The sequence below is a fragment of the Dermacentor albipictus genome, chromosome 2, assembly GCF_038994185.2.
Source record: "Dermacentor albipictus isolate Rhodes 1998 colony chromosome 2, USDA_Dalb.pri_finalv2, whole genome shotgun sequence".
Classification (NCBI taxonomy): domain Eukaryota; kingdom Metazoa; phylum Arthropoda; class Arachnida; order Ixodida; family Ixodidae; genus Dermacentor; species Dermacentor albipictus.
Window position 1 is genome coordinate 107,769,658 of NC_091822.1, and position 19,255 is coordinate 107,788,912.

Genomic DNA, 19,255 nt, shown 5'->3' on the forward strand with positions numbered 1-19,255 from the left:
GTTTGTCCCACGTAACGCTGCCCACAGAAAAGAGGTGTGCTATTCACTGCTCCCCCTGAGCATTTCGACGAAACCTTTTCTGTGAGCAATGTTGCATGAAATTGATTGTCTGCTGACAGGGCTGGTTTTGGCACATAACTGAGATAACTTGTTGGGTGCGAGAAAAACGACCGAAACTCCCGCCCTTTCGCCTATTTTCTTTAGTTTATGCAAGATAACGTGAATGTATGGGATGACTGCTAGATTCCTGCGAACAGTATCACATAGGTGTAACTAAAGAAAATAGGCCAAAGGACTGCAGTCTTGGTCATTTCTTCCGCGCCCCGCAAGCTATCTAAGTTATGTGCCAAAACCAGCCCTGCCAGCAGACGATCAAAATCATGCAACATTGTGCAGAGAAAGGGTTTCATCAAATGCTCAAGAGGAATAGTGTATAGCATACCTCTTTCCTGCGGGCAGCGTTACGTGGGACAAATGGGAAGTTCCCTAAACTTGAGACTACAGGAACATAAGCGGAAAGTACAAAAAGGGAAAGAAGGTTTCTTTGGAATCCATTGCTCCCAATGCAAATGTCATCGGCTGTTTGAAAAAACAGAAATAATAGCAAGCAGTGTGAAAGAAAACACTAGACTCATCATTGAGGCAGCGGCTATTGTAGAATGCAACTGCGTTAGCAAGCCATCCCTATAGCACTGACTGTTAAAGAATTTGATTATCTGGGGTCTGTATGCAGGAAGCCGCCTTAGGCCTTGGTGCGCTCGTTTATTTGTGATGGCCATGTTGACTTGCACGATTGTAACAGATTATGATCAAGTGTGCAAGAGTACATATACATACCTTTTTGTAATGAACACCGGTTGGAAGTTTACGTCTGTCCTTGTCGCCTTTTTAGTGTCCAGTGTCCACTCTTGCGCAAGTCCTCTCCGCATGGACACTAGAAATTAGCTGACTGGAGGAAGGATTGGTTGAGACTTGGAATGACTGGCTGCTTGCAGAGGCTTTCGGCTTTGCCTGGAAAGAAAGAAACACCAATCAATTAAGGCTGTTCAATTATTTACTATCATCATCACTATTGTTTTTCAGATAAACAATGATTTCGTATTCACAACTGTCACTACAAGTGCTCTTGTCAAAAGAAATGGTTCAGACTCAGCCATGTTGGTATATATTCATTCGTAGCCTTATAGCATAAAAAGCTTCAGATAGAAAGGACCCAAGTCAATTGATGGTTTGCTTGGATGTCACGTGCACATTATGACATTCGGAGATTACATCTCCCATATTTAGGTAGAGCTGCCATGGCCACATACTGCAGACCATAGCTTTCAACTTTCACTGCTCCATTGCTCCATTAAACAACCTTGCAGATTTTACTGTTTCCCAAAACAATGAAGTACTCTTGAAACAAGCGCAAACCATGCATGTTGTTTACTTCCGACCCAGAACAAGCAAGCCAAAGATATTGTCCAGCTGATAGGCTGGTAGAATAGCAACAATAGCAACAATACAAAAAAACCATGCTTGCACCACAACTGTGTCACAACAGCTGTCAGCCCCTTTCGGATATGGTTTGTGTCACGGAAGAAGTATCAATGTATAATATTCTTTTTACTCAAGCAGTGAAAATTGAAAGTTACGGTCATGAATGCATCAACATACCCTTCCCATCTTCATAAAAAGTTATAATATTGCACTGTGTTCACCGAAAAATTTGCACTTTTTGTAACGAAGCCTGCAATTATGGCTGGACCCCATACATGGCTCTGGCAGGCAGTACTGTTTATTCTGTCCGTTTCTTGACTTGCAATCCCATAACGAAACAAATAATGCAACATATTTTTCCAGATTGCATTGCTTCATGTGAATGTGCTCAATTTGGGAAATTTCTGAAATGAATCAAGCCTCTCCTAAAAAAATTTAAAGTAGAGTAATTCATTAACGTGCCTAAACATGAGCACTTCCCGTGGATTTTGAGAGCCAATGAGGACAGAGCTATTTGCTCAAATTTCTACGACTCATGGCAACAGGATGGCCAAATTCCGTGCTATTAGTAAATGCAAAGAAAAAAAACTTTGGTAAATTTATGCAATGTTTCTTTCCAAAATTTTTCTTCTTTATACCATAGTGGGGATACTCTGTGATAATTAGTTGGAATTAATGCTATTGGCCTGCAGTCTGGTACAAAATATTTTTAAAACCGCAGCGACAACACTATTTCCTTAAGGATCTATTCAAAATGCAGATTCGGTAAAATCCAGGGAAAATGCTTTTAACTAAACAGGTAATTCTATATTGTTTTTTGCAGAGACCCCTTTTTTTTTTCTTGGAAAACTTGGGTTATTTTTATTGTCGCCAGGCTCGGGCAGCAAAATAAATTTTTACATCAAAATTAAAAGTCCAGGCAGGCATGTCCAGTTGAATTTATCTGAACATGCCCTACTGTCCGCAGTACACATGTTGCCACTTTAAAGGCCCGCAAGAAGGCACCGGTTGTATTTTCTAGGGCAAGAAGGCAATGAAGTATGTTACTTAAGGCAATTAGTCACAGGAGTCCTGGATCAGTAGAAAAAAATTTAAAGACTATAAATTGTTTAGAAGACTTAAGTCACATAAAGGTACCATCATTGCATTGTGCTAAAACTAACCTAAGAGACTGAAACCTGACATGATAAAAATGGAGCTTGAGAATGAAGGCTTGCTCAACAAGCAACAGAACGACAAAAAATGATGCATGATAAATTTTAAAAAACGCGCTGATGAGGACGGTAAAGAACTAGGCACCATGACGAAATTTGTAAATATGCAAGCATAGGATGGAGTCAGTTGGCGCAAGCCATATATATTTACAGATTACTAGGAAAGGCCTTCGTCCCGCAGTGGACATAATGTATGTGAGAGCACTGTGCCCCTTCGATTATGCAGTCCCAGACTGTCCGCAAACCACCTGCGGCTTCTGGTCTGGCTTGCATTGACAGAAGGGCACATCACAGTCATGTGATCCCGCTGCCTGGGACTGTCCAAGGTTTTTTTTGAAAGCACCGTGATTGGAAGTCGCTCTCCTGGCTGCTGTTGTCTGCTATTAGCTACTTAAATTATGGGGTTTTACGTGCCAAATCCACTTTCTGATTACGAGGCAAGCCGTAGTAGAGGACTCCGGAAATTTCGACCACCTGGGGTTCGTTAATGTGCACCTAGATCTAAGTACATGGGTGTTTTCATATTTTGCCCCCATTGATATGCGGCCACCGTGGACGGGATTCAATCCCGTGACCTCGTGCTTTTAGCTACTTGTAGATAGCGCCCTACCCAGCAAATTCAGTAGCGTGGTCATCAAAATGGTGCAGTCTCAGAGGCCATGCCGCCGACACAACCATAAAGCTTGCATAATGGAATCGCAGCCTGAGCACATTGAACATGTCAACAAAGCTCAGTTTACATCGTGCTCTCGCTCTTCGGGCCCCTTAACCGCTGTATTCAAGCCAGCTCATTCATTTCCTGTAAAATTTAAGCGTCATTGCCACACAAAAATAAGCAAAAACACGGTTGTGCCACATCACTGTTCACCCACAAAGCACAGGCCGATATTCTCTAAGCTCGTGAAACCGTCTACTAAAGGCCTGACGTGTGTCTAGGACAAAGCGCGTCTACACTGTCTACTAATCCTGCACATCCAAAAGCAAAATTTCGAATTTGGGTAACAGAAGGAATTGGCACACATGTCAACGGCAATTGGTGAAGCTCTGATTATACAGGTTGTCCCATGTAACTTGAGCCAAACAATAAAAATATGCAAATGTGACGTAGCTCGATAGAACCAAGGTAACATTGTTTGCTGTAACTTGGAGATACTTAGATATTTTTTCATTCCACCACAATAAATATTTTATCTTCATTAATTAATCAACTTTTCAAATATTATAATTAGATTAGAAGTGTCCACGAGAAAATTGTAAAGCAACATGAAAAGCTCCCCATACAGCTTTCTATTGTCCGAAACATGCTGCGTAGAAGTGTTTTTTCGAGAAAGAAGCTTGCGAATACACGCAAAGTGCTGCGAATGTGTGTATTTAGTGTGTATTTGCAATTACACGCAAAGTGCTGCGAATGTGTGTATTTAGTGTGTATTTGCAGGCTTCTTTCACGCTAGGAAAAACACTTTTATGTAGCATGTATTAATCATAATATTTGAGAAGTTGATTAATTACATAATACTAATGATTTAACCTGGCAAAATAAAAAAAAAATGAGTATCTCGAAGCGAGGGCAAACAACATTACCTTGGTTCTGTGCAGTTACGTGGCATTTGCATATTTTCAACGTTTGGCTCAAGTTACGTGAAACACCCTGTATGCGACGCCAGCTACCAGCATTAAATATCTACATGCAATATGATATGTTTCCTCGTCCACCAGTTTCACTCATCTGAACAGCGAAATCTACCTGTTTACTATGCATATAGCAATGAGCATGACAGATTTCACGAAACACATCAAGAAAAGCAAGCATTTGCACCTGATCACTGTGCTTTGCCCTAAAAAAACACAAGGACTAAGGTTGCAGCAATTCGACTACTCATGAAAACCTCGCATTATGGCACACAAAGCATCGGTTTAACGGAAGCAATAGCTGAGTGCATGATATTTTCTGTCTGGAACGCGCAAAGTACACATAAACACACAGCCTCTTTTAAAACATGGCGTAAAGCCCCATGCATCTTTTTAAGACAGCCGCCGTCTGGTAGCTACTTGCATATGTCTGAACAAATATCTGCTGACAGCTCCGAGAGTCCGCAGAGTCTGTGACTTCTGGTAAAACGAATGCGATACTGGCTGCCCTCGGACTGGTGGATGGGGCTTCGGAAGCTGATTGAAAAAATCGAATGCGGGACAGCAGTGCTAAGCAGTCCAGGACTGTCAAGGACTGATAATCGAAGAGGCCCACTAATGCTTTGTGTTCCTATCCTATGTAATCTCTTCATACTGATCAGCTCAAGCTGCATGGCAAAGAAGTCTCTTGTTAGTGCTGTGAAGACAAGGCTCTTGCCCAAACATTGGCTATAGAGACGACCATCGTTCGACAACTGCTGATCTGTTCATAGAAGTGAGAATTCCACGACAAACTTTTCAATGAAGTAAGCAATATGATGATGAACTTGTTTCACAAAACTTCATAAGTACACCTGACATTTGACTCACTTTTGCATGTAAGTAAATATTATGAAATTGTCGCTGTGAACAATTGTCCCCGACTGCTGTACACTTGTGATAAAAAAATTAACCGTATTTGAAAGTTTGTATAATTAGCCAGGAGAGCCGCACTTGCTGGATGGCTCATCATTTAATTTGGAAAAAAATTCAGCAGTGAGCAGCAATTGTATCACTAATGACCTTGAACATCTCTTATAATTATTAATTTGTAAACACCTGTTGTCGAACAGCCCACCTACTGAAGTTTTGAACACATTGTACACAATTATAGCACATACTACACGAAATAATATCTGTAATAGACCTTACCAAATACAATATTAGTGTGGCGGCAGGTCAAATGGCTCCTTGCAATGCTTGCGTCCTTCCTGGGAGAACAAGAAACGACATTAGGCTTACACTGACAGCACCAAACCACATAATTTAAGTTGCAAACAAGTGCCCGAGAACATAGGAAGTTCTAATTAGATATGGTCAACCTGCTTAACCATGTCACAGACATTGAATGACAGAATGTACTTTTATGGAGCCTCAACTCCATGAAATACATGCTAATACAAACATGCTAGTACACAGAATCAAATTGGATGCATGAAAATTCTCAGTGAACTTTTCTTTCCTAGCAACCACAAGTTGCTCTTTGTGAAGTGCAACAAGTGAGTGTCTAACCTACACTAAGAAGGTGGAAAATTCGGGATCCTTTCTGGTGAATAACTAACCATATCTCTACGGGTACCCAGCAACACAAAGGTGAATTGTAAGTATTATATTGATTAAAGAAACAGTTCAGTGCTACCAAGCAAGTACAATAAATAAATTATTTCAAATTCATCTTCATGTCAGGCTAATCAAGTTAATTTTCTTTAGATCACATGAGAGAATGGTTCGAAAAAAATATTGGAATCTGTCAACAATGTTGAAGCAATTTTATGACGGCCTGCAGATAGCAGTTGTTGAAATAAGACCTGGGGCAGGGGGAGAAAAGACAAAGTGTGATAAAACAAAATGGGGCCTGTGCTGAGCAGCTACTAAATGCAGTTTTATTAAATTATGATGTGCAAAACAGCAGATGTAAGAGATGCGAGACCCTCAGGTGGCATTTTGCAATGTTGTTATGATAAATTGTTTCAAGGAGCATGACTCCTTAACCCTTCGAGGGTCAATGACGTAAATATACCGCACCGCGAAGTACAAAAATGGTCAATGCCGTATATTTACGGCGCTGTCTGTAGGTTTAAAAAGCGCGACAATTTCCTAACCTTTTCTTTTCTGTCATGTGCTGCCATTATGTGGAAATACAGGGAATTTCTTTAGCACGCCTCGCTCTCTCAGTTTTTGTTGCATGGTTTGTTTTAGAGCTAGTTTGCTCCTGCACGTCTATGTACTACCGCTAGCGCATTGGCATGCGCGCGGGCGGGTGGCGGTTTGGGTTTTGTTTTCGCAGGCCGTTTCGGCTTCTTGCGCTTGCAAAACTGATAACTATCTCGTTACTAATCGCTGAAAAGGCTACTGCTTGTTTCTCGCTCATTTAGTGCTTGCAGGGGTGCGCATAGGAAGGTTGCTGCCGTGCATGCGCTTCTGTTGCTCCTTTTCTTTTTTTTTTTTAGACTCGCGAAAACTAATTGCATCTGGTTGGCGATAAGATGAAGATTAGTGGAAGATTGTCACACGTTTTGATTTTTTGATGGGCACACAACCGCACAGTTTTCTTGAGTGCGTGCACCTACACAGTTCGATTACGCTATGGATATACTATCATAAGCAATATGAAAGGGAACACAAGAACGCATGGCAAACAGCCTTGAAACAGACTCGGAGCGATACACAGATGGCACTGTGAAAAACGAAGGGGGTAAGGAGAGCGCTCTTCCACTAACTGTTGGCACTCCCACCACGCTGGCATTTCTACAAAGGAGCAGCTTACGTCATGGATCGTCCAACAGCCGATAAGACGGTGATCGTCGCCAGTGACCTACACCGTTTCACTTTCTTTTCTTTCATTCTCTTTTTTTGTTCGTGCAACCGCTTGATAGTACCCCGAGAAGTTTGCCCTGTATTTCAAACCAATTCTTTATTTGAATCGACGCACTCGGTTGTCAGTGGCACCTTGAACAGCGGCGACGCTCGAACCAATGACGACAGAGGAATAGAATAAAGAAAAATTTTAAAAAGAACATTGACAAACTGTCTCTCATGCGACTGTCGCACGAAGTTCGTTCAGAAAAAATTCACGTCGCACACTGCAGTGGCCCACGCAGAGCAGTCAACTCCGAATTTGTAGCCTCAAGATGCCTCGAGTGCCTCTTAAAGAGCGGGAAGATATAATAGAAATGTCTAAAAGAGGTTGGAGGCCATCGTTAAGTCGACGGCGGCATGACGCATTATTAGGACACCAACGAACAAAGCAAAGGACGAGGATAAGCTGCAATAACGCTATTGCCTTATTTCATTTGCTTCAATATCTTTTTAATATTCAGCAAGCGCCAATAAACTTATTTTGAACTCACCCTTAAAGACAATTTTTTCCCGGTTTAGAAGATTTACCACAAATCAATATAGAAGTCCGGAACAGTGCTATCTTTTGTAATGATTCGACGCAAAAGGTTACCAGTGACGCAATATCGAACAGTGTTATCGCTGTCTGCTGGCGATGTGAAATTCCGCACTTTGCAGACGCATGGCGGGAGTGTGAACAATTGTTACAACAGCGTCCCCCTTTCCACTTTGTTTCTGATGGTGGCCGCTGCGTATCACCCATATAGCTGGGTCTGAGGGTGTTTTCTACGCGTTCCTGTGTTCCCTTAGATATTGCTCATAATAGTATGTATTAGTGTAAGAGCAGGAACATTTGAGTCTTGCAAAGTATTCTCATGTGCACATTTTCAAAGCCTTGAACTATAACAATGTAACAAATTTTTTACTCTTATAGGTTTATTTCCTTTTTTATTATTGTTATTCATGAATAAAGAGTACATATAGTATACCAACGCAAAATAATTTTTTTCTGGCTTTACGGACACCCTAGAAAAATTACGGTAAATTTTTTTCGAAATAAGTCCCTAAGAATTGGAATCTGCAATAAAAAAAATCGGCCCTGGGCGGTCCAATATGGCGAAAAAGATCGACCCTCAAAGGGTTAATTATATTAATGTAATCTTTAGAAACGGATGGCATAAAGGACATACTTGTTGACAGTTTCATGCGAGTCATGAACGCGATGCACGCGGGAGTTAAGCATCTTTAAAAAATGCTCTAGAAACTTGCAAAAAGCAAGTTTCTATAACCTCTCACAACACCGAGCTTCACCTTCAAGTGTTGTAACATTTCCTTGCAACGTGCAGCACTGTTTTCACAGACATAGTTTGAATCACTGTGTCACAAGCTCTGGAAACAAAAGTGCATACGTAAGTGCTAAACAAGCACATATGATGCCCTACCCCTACCCCTACTGCACAGACACATTTATCTACACCAACACATGTAGATGGATTATGTCATCCATTTGGTAGCTTCTGATCATGTTCCAAAGCATGAATCTCATAACTGCAAATTCTATAAGAATGTGACACCGACTGATTACTTGGGAACATGAAAAGACAGTAGGCCAAACAACACGAGCGCAGGCTAAGACTTTTGGTTAATTGCGCGCGCGCGCGCGTGCTCACACACACACACACACACACACAAACACACACACACACACACAAACAAATATTAGGCCTATTTGTCCTGCCTAGTTGCAGCTGCAGGACAGCGGGATGTTGTAAACAACCACACAGTTGAACTGCTGCATGTGCCTCTTGCTACTTTGCGTCAAGGCCTGGTCTGATTCACCTTTTTGAACACAGATTTTGAGACTATGGCTGACCTTCTGAATGTGATCTAACAGTGGTCACACCACTGTAGGCCAATGTTAGACCTAGGTATAGAAGTTCTCGACTTGTTGAGGATGCTATTTCGTGCTTCTGTGACAGAGCTTCAGTCGAACAGTGCACTGATGTGAAAGGCAGAATTCCCTCCTTAAAAGACAGGGCATAGATGCAGTGCACATGACACTCACCAAAGAAAACAATGAGGTCAAGAAATGGAAGATCACTGTCTAGTGGTAGTTTTCCAGTAGAACACGTTGTGGGGCTACTTGGTGAAGGGCTTTCAGAAGATGAAGCGCCAACAGAGACAACACTGTAAGAAAGAACAAAGACACGACAAGGTGCTACTTGCAACTGTTTATTGAGGTCAAAAGCAGCTGAATATATAGCCATGGGGAGAAGGGGAAGAAAAAAACAGAAGCATTGCTTGTGTGAAGGTGCACGCGCGAGAACACAGAAGATGAAGGGAATCATAAGATTAGCCAAAATCTAAAACTTATCTATAAACATGCATTCATTTGTGTAAATATTCAGACACAGGCATGCTGACACAGGCATCCCCTCTATTCTTAATCTGGTTGGCCTCCAACAGTTCACGTGCCACAGTGTATTTGCTTTTAAGCACGATCGTTGTATCCTGAAGCCTTGCTTCACATACTTGCTTATTCTCATTCCTGCAGGCCTTGCAATGAAGTGGCAAGTTTGAGCCATAACTATTTTTCAGCGAAAGCTTGTGTTCCCACAGGTGTTCGCTGATACATGAGCCAGTTTGTCTGATATACTCTTTCCCACACTTCCACGGTATACGACCGCTTCTTCACACTTCACAAAAGGATTTGTATGTTTAATAGAACACTCTACTTTTAGAGTCATGAGATCCAATCAGGAGGCACGAAGTAGCAAGCTTTCGGGGCGCAGCAAAAACTACAGGAATTTTATATTTAGCGGCGACATGTTTAAGATTCACGCCACTTCGTGAGAATACGGTATCGCCACTGGATAAGGCAGAAATTCCTTGTGGGCACGAGGTCGGTATACCGACCCTGCAATTAATTGTTGCAGTATAAGTCTATGCACTCCAAGACTGTTAAACGTGCGATTGCCACTATGTGCCTTGAATTTACCCTTAAAAAATTGTGCTGTCATAAGGCACACAAAACCTTTGACGAACAGATTTTGAAGTTGAAGAAAGCTGCCTTTCCTTGTTTGGTTTTGAGCAAAGTTTCAGAGGCATTGTTGAAAAAGGTGCAAAAAGAAAGAAACTGAAGCAGTGAAGAAGGTCAAACATTGGAAAAGAAAGCTAAATCAGTGGTGATACCGTATTCTCACAAAGCAGCGCATAATCTTAAACATGTCATCGTGAAATACAAAATTCCTGTGGTTTCTTCCGAGCCCCAAAAACTTGCTACTTTGTGCCGTCTGATTGGATATGATGACTAAGAAAGTAGAGTGTTCTAGTAAACACACAAACCCTTTTGTGAAGTACGGAGAAGGGGTCGTATACTGCATACCGCTGAAGTGTGGGAAGGAGTAAACCGGACAAACTGGCCAATGTATTAATGAACGCCTGCAGGAGCACAAGCTTTCACTCAAAAATGGTTATGGCTCAAACTTGCTGCTTCATTGCAAGGCATGTGAGAATGAGAATAAGCAAGTACGTGAAGCAAGGCTTCCTGATACAACAATCATGTTTAAAAGCAATGACACTGTGGCACGTGAACTTTTGGAGGCCAACCAGCCTAAGAAAAGAGGGGACACCTGTGTCGACACCCCGTCTCCGACTATTTACAGAAATGAACGCATGTTTTTAGATAAATTTTTGATTTTGGTTAATCTTATGATTCCCTTCATATACATCTTACATATTTTTGCACATGCGCGTTCACATAATCAGTGCGTATTTTTTTTTCTTCCCCCTCTCTTCATGGCTATATATTCAGTGCTTTTGACCTCAATAAACAGTTGCAAGTAGCACCTTGTCCTGTCTTTGTTCTTTCTGACTGTGCTTTCTCTGTTGGCACTTCATCTATTGAAATGTAGTTTTCCCCCTTCCATGAGCTCATCTAGCACTGTAAAGAAGACAGAAAACAAATCACTCAACCCATTTAGTAGCCTTACTTCACGTCATATATGGTAAAAAGTTTCCAATGAAGCAGAATACCTTTACTACGCTGGTTCTTACAGCAGCTAGTGTTTTACGACTAGCTGACAGTGTTCTCGGCAGTGAAAAGTCGCAATTAAAGTGGTTGAGCAACTTTTTAATGTCTCCTACAAAGTAAGCAATACTACTGAAAGGCAAGCTCCACTATCTGGGCCTGAAGATTTTCTGTGGTGAGCATTGAGCTGGAGCTATTCCTTGCACTCAAAGGCGTTTTTAACTTTTCTATTGGTGCACCTGAACACTGAAGCATGTTGTTTCTACAGGAACACCAGAGAGCACATTTAACCTTTGGTACCACCCCGACGTGGAGGGGAGCTTCCATAACCAAGTACAATGTTTGCTTTTAACAGTGCGTTCGCACTGCCTTTTAGCATGCATTGCCAAGAAGCATTTAATGGAGTTGAACGTAGTTGACGTCTCAGGTCAGACAACTTCGAGAAAGCCAAGGCCTATGACTGTTATGCAATCTGTACACAAAGGCAACCATCAATTCAAGCAAATTGCTCAGAGAGTTGAAACTACCTTTTTATTTTCAGTGCCAAGCAATCTGGGCATGTACAAAATGTTAACCGGACCAGGGCAACACGTGAAGTTTACATCAAAAAGTATGTGCTGGAGTTGTTCATAAACAGCACCACTACGGTTGGTGCTGTTTACAATATCCCACTGTCCTGCAGCCGCAATTATGTAGGACAAACCGGCCGACGACTCAAGGATTATCTTACAAAACATGCACAGACCCTTGACACAACATGGGGGAGCAACATAGCTATTGATGCTGCTTTGTGCAGTTGTACACCAAATTTTTAGCAGTGAAGTATCTTCATGACACATTTTCATAGCAGACATAACTTTCAGAATAGCTCCCATTATGCTAGCGTGCCATCACTTAACCTGCTTGGCAAATTGAAGTATTCAGATCAACCTGCCGAACGTTCTGAATTGGGCTGCTTGGTGCATGTTTAGAAGAGAACCGAACAGGGCTACAGACAGGACAAAGGGAATATGTTGCTGTGTACAACACTGTCACTTCATACTGGCAGTAGCACTGTTCGTTCCCTTTTAAATATTCATATCTTTTGGTCGCCTGACCACGCAACACAGCTGTGAGCTCAGGCTATAATTTTACATTGTTACATTGCCTTCTAATGTTGCACTTAATTACATCATCGCATACTCACCTGTTATAGTTAGCTCAACACTAGCTCACAGTGAGCTTATTCGTGGCTAATCTTAGTTACCATGGAGCCCATGCATGACAGTGCTAACGATCAGTGTGCGGTGTTGTTGCATACTCATTAAGCCAATACTAGACAAACAGTTATTTTATTGGTGCATGTTTTATCTGTTGCCTCAAATCTTGAACTCTGGCACTATAAGTGTTTTTTAAACACCACTCATATGTGCAACCAAGTCAGGTACGAAACAATATCCCTTTCAAGTCGACGTGCTCATACTGAACCAATTTGTTGCCACAGGAAAACAAATCATCTATTATCCTTTGAATGCATCTGCAAAAATTACTCTACTTGCATAGGCCTCGTCATTCCACCAACATTTGCAATCACTGTCTATTAAGACTGCATATGCAAGACAGATATACAATAGAATGGCACAGCTTACCAGAACAAAGAGCACTACTCGACAGACTGCTCTGGCACACTTTCTCAGGCCCACTGGCTGAGAAACTGAGCACAAACCGGCACACAGACATCCTTCAGTGGTGCAATAGCTGCAATTGAAGCAAATATTATCAGGTATTTTCAGACGGTCATCCACAGTAAAGCAAAAACATTTTCATATACAAATACTCTTGCACATAAGCTTGTCACCGAATTACCGATTGCTGTGGTATTGTTTGGTGTCTTCAATTGTATCATTCAGCTCATTTAAAAAAAGACTTCATGAAGCACCTTCTATTCCGCAAAACAGCAGACATTTTGCTGTACATAACTCACAACATGTATTTTAGAATAATTATTGTATTGATGCCTATATGCTGAAAATTAGTCTACGCAACTAGAGACAGTCAGTATTAGAACCAGCCTTTAACATCAGTGTTGACACATCTTTTGATTTTCTTATACCAGTTTGGAACATTTGTAATTTTGGATGTCCATTACACACTTTTGGGCACCGCTATTCTGTGTCAAGGTTACGTTAAAAATTACTTATCACATGCACTTGCTTTACAATTATGGCCGCAGATGGGCAAAATTTACGTGGCAATCCACTCCCAGATTACGTTAAATGCTGACGTATTGCGTCAGAACGTTGATAGTCAGCCTGGTAGCTGTCTGAAGTAAAAACAAAACAAAAACAAAAATTCGCGAGACATCTGATGCCGATTACCAGCTAGCAAAATAATCAATTTCTTCTCCAGCGACCCTTAATGGGTATCCACGCGGACACTTTCAAGTGCGATCGCGCACGATTGCTCGGGCTCGATCCCAAAGTGTTCCAAGGCACCGTGTTACACCAGTGTTACGTAACACTGCAGATCGCACGAGGTTACGGCAGCAAGCACGCTACACCGTCCATTCATTGTGATGTAGAAGCATCGCATGCAACATGCTCTATGAGGTCTTCATACACAAGCAGACTTTCGATTCCAGAAGCAATCTTTCAATTACGCATATGAACACAGCGATTATGCACGCCAAGCACATTGCGTCCTAAGCTTAAGGAAAAATAGAATTCCGCTGTGATGCAATGCGTCGCCGAATACGGCTAACATAGTGTTACACCGCGCCGTGAGAGATTGCTAAGGGGAACACTAACTGCACTTTATTTTGGAATGCCAAGAACACATCACAACACATTGCAAAACTGGAATGCCAACGTCAGTAAACCAGCTGGCACATACAGCCGATAACGAACTGCTACAGACGATATCTTCGTTGATGTTGCCTACGCGCCTCAATGTACTCTATATGCAATCAGCACAACAAATGCTACACCGTTTATCACAGTCTCGCAATGCCGCGGCTTTATCAATCCTCATGGCCAAGCGGGAATGTCGTTACAGGGCATTGACAGGGCATGCTCACACAACACAGTTGAGCCCGTCACCGGCCATCTCGGTGCATTTCGCACGCGCGACGTGCACCAACAACAAAAAAGGACACTTAAATCACTTACTTGCGTAGCAGTCCATCGTCGATTCCTTCTTATTCTTTCAGTGAAATCCCAAATGCAACAGGCACACCACCACCGCACACCGCCATTTCCAGCCGCTGTCCACTCTATACTGTTGAGGCGGAGAAATGCAACCCGTCGTGTAGAAGCGACGAAGGGTGGTAAGCAGCGCCACCGCTGAAACCTCTTCCGTTTGTGCGTACTACGATTCGCCTATGAATAATGTTCAAGCAGCGTTACTTATGGTGATATTATGTAACTGCTGGTAAACGTGGGTGGTGTCTTTTCTTTATATTCGTTGCGTGTTGATTTTTCGCTCTTAACATGCTCAGTTGCCCTCCACATGAAATTACGGACGGTTCTCCGTATTTCAAAAAACAGAGCTCACGTCCGTTTTTTTACGTAGAATTCCGCCGTTTTTTATGAAACTGAACGGTCTACGTAATTTTTACGGCAGGTTTGACCGTAAAATTACGGAAATTTTTTACAGTGTACTTCAGCGGCACCTATGAAACGCGGTCGCCCGCGTTTCATAGGTGCCGCTGAGTACGCCTTGAAGAATCACGCGGCAACTCAATCAAAGACTCATAAACACGGCGCACGCCCGTGAAACCCTCTCCTTCTTTCTCCCGCCGTTCTCCTTGCTTGCCTCCTTTCATGCCGGCTGACCAACGTTGCGTCGTCTACGTGTTCTAGGTCAGGGCTCCTGCGCGGTGCTCCCGGGTCGTGTGTCCTTTCGCAGGCCGCTCGCTCGCTCGCTTATTTGCGTTGTCGCTCTGTGCTGGCCGAGTCACTGGCCAGTGCTGCCACCATACTCGCTGGGCTTGCGTCGCACTCCCCTGTCGCCGTCCCCACACCGCGTTCTTCGTTCGCCCCCTGGGATCACGAGGAGAGCCGAAGGAAGGAGTTAGCAGCGAGGGAGGGGAAAATGGCGCGGTGCTGCTTGCTGACTCTTCCGAGCTGCCCCTGAGCTGTTGCCACTGCTGCTAGCTGGCAATAAGCGAGCGCGCGCAGTTTATTAGCCTGATTACCGGCCCGGCTTTATTGGATCCCCACGAGGCCTCGCCGCGTCGCACCGGCACACTCCCGGCTGAAGGCATATATATATATATATGCCTTCAGCCGGGAGTAGGCATATATATATATATATATATATATATATATATATATATATATATATATATATGCCTCCCCCCTCTTGCTACTTGGTGGCGCTGCTCGGTCGCGCATTTATCTGTCCATCTATTGCATATACGTGTGCCCCTGTACTACTGGCGTACCTCGGTTACACTGTTAGCCGTGTTTGCCACCTGTGCTATATATATATATATATATATATATATATATATATATATATATATATATATATATATATATATATATATATATATGTGTGTGTGTGTGTGTGTGTGTGTGTGTGTGTGTGTGTGTGTGTGTGTGTGTGTGTGTGTGTGTGTGATAACGTTTTCTTAACCGAGTCTGGTTTGGTCAGGTTGCGCAGTGCCTGTGTGCGCGCGGAGCCTTGTGGCAATTACTGCCGATGGCTGCGGACAAAAGGGCTGCCGATTGCTCGAAAAAAAAAAAAAGAAACAGAACACCCTCGCTGCAGTAAGTGAGTTCGCTGGCGTGTAACTTTCTTGCGTGCGCGGCGTGGCAAGTTCGTTTGGGCGCCACCTGGAAACCAGAAAGGCTTGTGATGCCGTTAATAAATGCGTTACATGGCCTCGAGACACGCGCTAATAGTGTTTGCATAGCAAGACGTGTCGCATGTTGCCGTTTTCGCTCGCGGATTGCGCTGGTGTGCTTTCTGAATTCGTACGTGCCGGAGAAAGAAAGGCTGCTGATAGTGCGTTGAAAGCGTGGTGTTCTTTTTTTCTTTCTTTTTTTGCTTGCGTTCGCTGTTTCTAACGCCGAGCAGACAAAAAAAAAAAGCCATTTGTTTGTGTACATTCACTAGCGTAACCCGTAGGTAGCTGCACGTACTGAAAGTGAGAAAAAGATTCGATTTCCAACGTCCGTCGCAGCTGACGCGCGACGGGGGGAGCTTGTGCGGATGCCCTTTATGCACGTCCCGAATCGCTAGTGTGTTCGTGGAACTATGGGCCAATGAGCAAAACAAAGAGTTTCGTGCGTTTGGCTTTTCTCTCCTTTTCTCGGTATTTCTTTCTTTTGCTAGGTTGTCATTTTGTCGATTTCTGCTGATAGTGGTTAGACCGTTACCAGTGAGTGGAAATACTCGGTATTGTGGGATCGAATTGGCGTCTTTTTTTTCTTTTTTTCGTGGGAACAGTTCGTCATGGGAAAACTGGAGCACTGCGACGACAGGACACGAACAAAAAATAAATTGAGTGCTGTTTGACAGAACCTGCCCGCCTCCACTTGTTTGCTGGGTAGGGAAGATGGTAGAGAGGACGGAGTAAAATTCAAGGAAGCTCATAAGTATATTCGAATATTCGCAGCAGAACGACCACTATAGGTAAACATTTGTCCATAGTTCGCTTGTGGAGTGACTTCTTCAAGGGAGTTTGTCGCCCGGTCCCTGCATGGCGGCACTATTATTCAACAGGGCCTTTCTTCCTTCCTTCCTTTCTTTCGCGAAGAAAGGGGGACGAACGAGAGGGGCTAGCGAAGAAATTTGGGGAACGCGCCGCGCTACTTCCGGGAAGTCGCCCTTCCTGTACTCGTCTGCTTCATCCACCCTTTCTCTTCTTTTTCATCTACATCGTCTGCCCGACAACTCCCTTTCTCTCTCTCTTTGAACTACAGACGGCGGGCGCACGCTCGCGGCTATTGGAAGCGGAGTGCGCTCTAGGACGCCGTTTGCGACCCCGCCAGCGCAGCAGCGGCAGAGGAGCGAAAAAAAGGCGGGGGGGGGGGGGGAGTCGTATTGGTGTATAGTTTCGGTGCTGTCTGGCCACGGGCTTCCCGCGCATGACGTGGCGCTGGCCGCCGCAGCCTCATCGTCCCAGCCGCGCCGTCGCCCATCGATCCGCCCTCTGGCTCGCTGCGTCTGCGCTCGTCCGCGGCTTGGGCGGTCGGTCCCCGCGGTCGGCTGGCGCCCACCGCACCCCCCTGTCTGGTCTCCGGCTTTTGCCCACCGCACGCCGCGGATGGGAATTGGAAGTTTCCAATGGCCGGCTCGTTGTTTCCGCACGGGGCCTGTTCTATATGCGGATATAAGCACGCCGCTGACGGTCGATTTCCGCTCCGGAGTACCGTTCTCGTAATGACCGCAGGGAGCGTGCACGCCTCGTCAAAAGTATGCGAGCTACTTTGCCTGCGACCGCCAGGCTGACTACGGGCTGTGCAAGGGCCGGAGCTCCTGTGGTACGCCGTAAATTCCAGCGCCATACACAGGAAATTAAAATAATTATCACACTCGCCTTCCAGAGGTCTCGAATGTCGGCAGCTTCACGGCCGAGAACCGCACCGTGCGGCAAAACGACGTGTATGGTGAAGACGCAGTGCAGACTGCACACTTTCGAGCAAGGCTGTATCGTCAGGGTTCACACCTTCAGCCGCGAAATGTGTTGGCACCGTGGACCATACAGCGCCGCCCGTGCTTACGTTTCACGTGCGTAAGGCGACAAACGCTATTATAAAGCTGCCTATTACCGCGTAACAACAGTTATCTGACCGGCGCTGCTTCCACAAGCGTCTCCAGAGAAGAGGAGTGTGCGAAGAGGAGGAAGTCTGTGCGAAAAGGACTGCGTGGGTGTCGATTCATTCCGCGATGCACTGGCGATACCGCGCGCTACAGCGCCGCATTCAAGTGCAGGGCGCGCGCACACACTGGGCCTCTTTCCCAGCAGGTGTATACGCTCAGTGACGTCATGACGCAGAAGGCGCTCACGTGGGAGCCGGAAATTGTGGCGCTTTTCATACGCGTTATCGGTCGTCTGCAGCACTGCTCACCATCGCGCGACCATTGCATGACAACGTAACAGACGACCAAGCGATCCGGAGCGAGCGCAGTGACGTCCCGGAATTTTGATCCCACCTGATCTCCTTCTGCTACGTGACTCACCTCCTGGCAAATGAAGCTGACTCGTAAAAGAATCTATTCGAGTAAATAATTAGGGCTCTCTGAGGCTCGCCCTTACATTTTTCGGGGGGTTTTAAGGTCGACGGCCTTCCCTTAAGAAACTAAATTAAAACAGTCGGCAATGTGATGCGAGTATTCCTTTAAGCGGTGCGTTTTGTGTGTAATCGCGGGGTCGCCGCTCTTCCGTTCTCCCCAACTACGCCCGCCATTTCGGGGGTCGTTGCGGACGCTGCCGCAGCCTCCTCCTCTCGCCTTGTCGCGGCATCTTTTCATCTTCAAGCCTCGCCGCGCCTCTGGATCAAACGTAGGGGCGGGGAGCAGTGGTTGTTGCGGCGCGTTCGCCGCGTGCCTCGGCCCGCCCGCACTTCCGGTCCCCGATTCTGCGGCCGCGGATTGCGCCTATATTCCCGTTCGCTACCTCTTTCTTTCTCCCTCAATTCCCCTCGCACTGCCTTTGCTTTGCACCGCAACCACGCACGGCAAACAGCGCACGTCACAGCGCCCCCAACGCTCAGCGCTCTCGCATAAACGGTTGTGAATTCTTTTAATAAACCACGGTTTCATTTTATATTTGTTTCGGGGCGTAGAACAATGAAAGGCAATCGTGGCCATGGAAAAGGCGGTGACTTATATGAAGTCACACGCACGCACGCACGCACGCACGCACGCACGCACGCACGCGCACACACACACACACACACACACACACACACACACACACACACACACACACACACACACACACACACACACACACACACAAGAGAACTCTTCTGTTGAATGTGTCTAAAAAACTTACACTTTCAAAACTTATTAAATATTTACTGTGGCACAT

General features: G+C 44.6%; 1 protein-coding gene and 1 long non-coding RNA gene across 2 annotated transcripts in view; one reads left to right on the plus strand and one right to left on the minus strand.

Annotated features, from left to right (window-relative positions):
- Cals (calsyntenin 1) overlaps positions 1-19,255 on the plus strand; it is a 291,844-nt gene that overhangs the window by 119,086 nt on the left and 153,503 nt on the right. The window lies entirely within an intron of this gene.
- On the minus strand, positions 519-14,470 carry LOC135914868 (uncharacterized). Its single transcript, XR_010568446.1, has 4 exons — positions 14,379-14,470; positions 12,861-12,969; positions 5,517-5,575; positions 519-1,011 (listed from the first exon to the last, which is right to left on the minus strand). It is a non-coding gene; the product is annotated as an uncharacterized lncRNA (long non-coding RNA).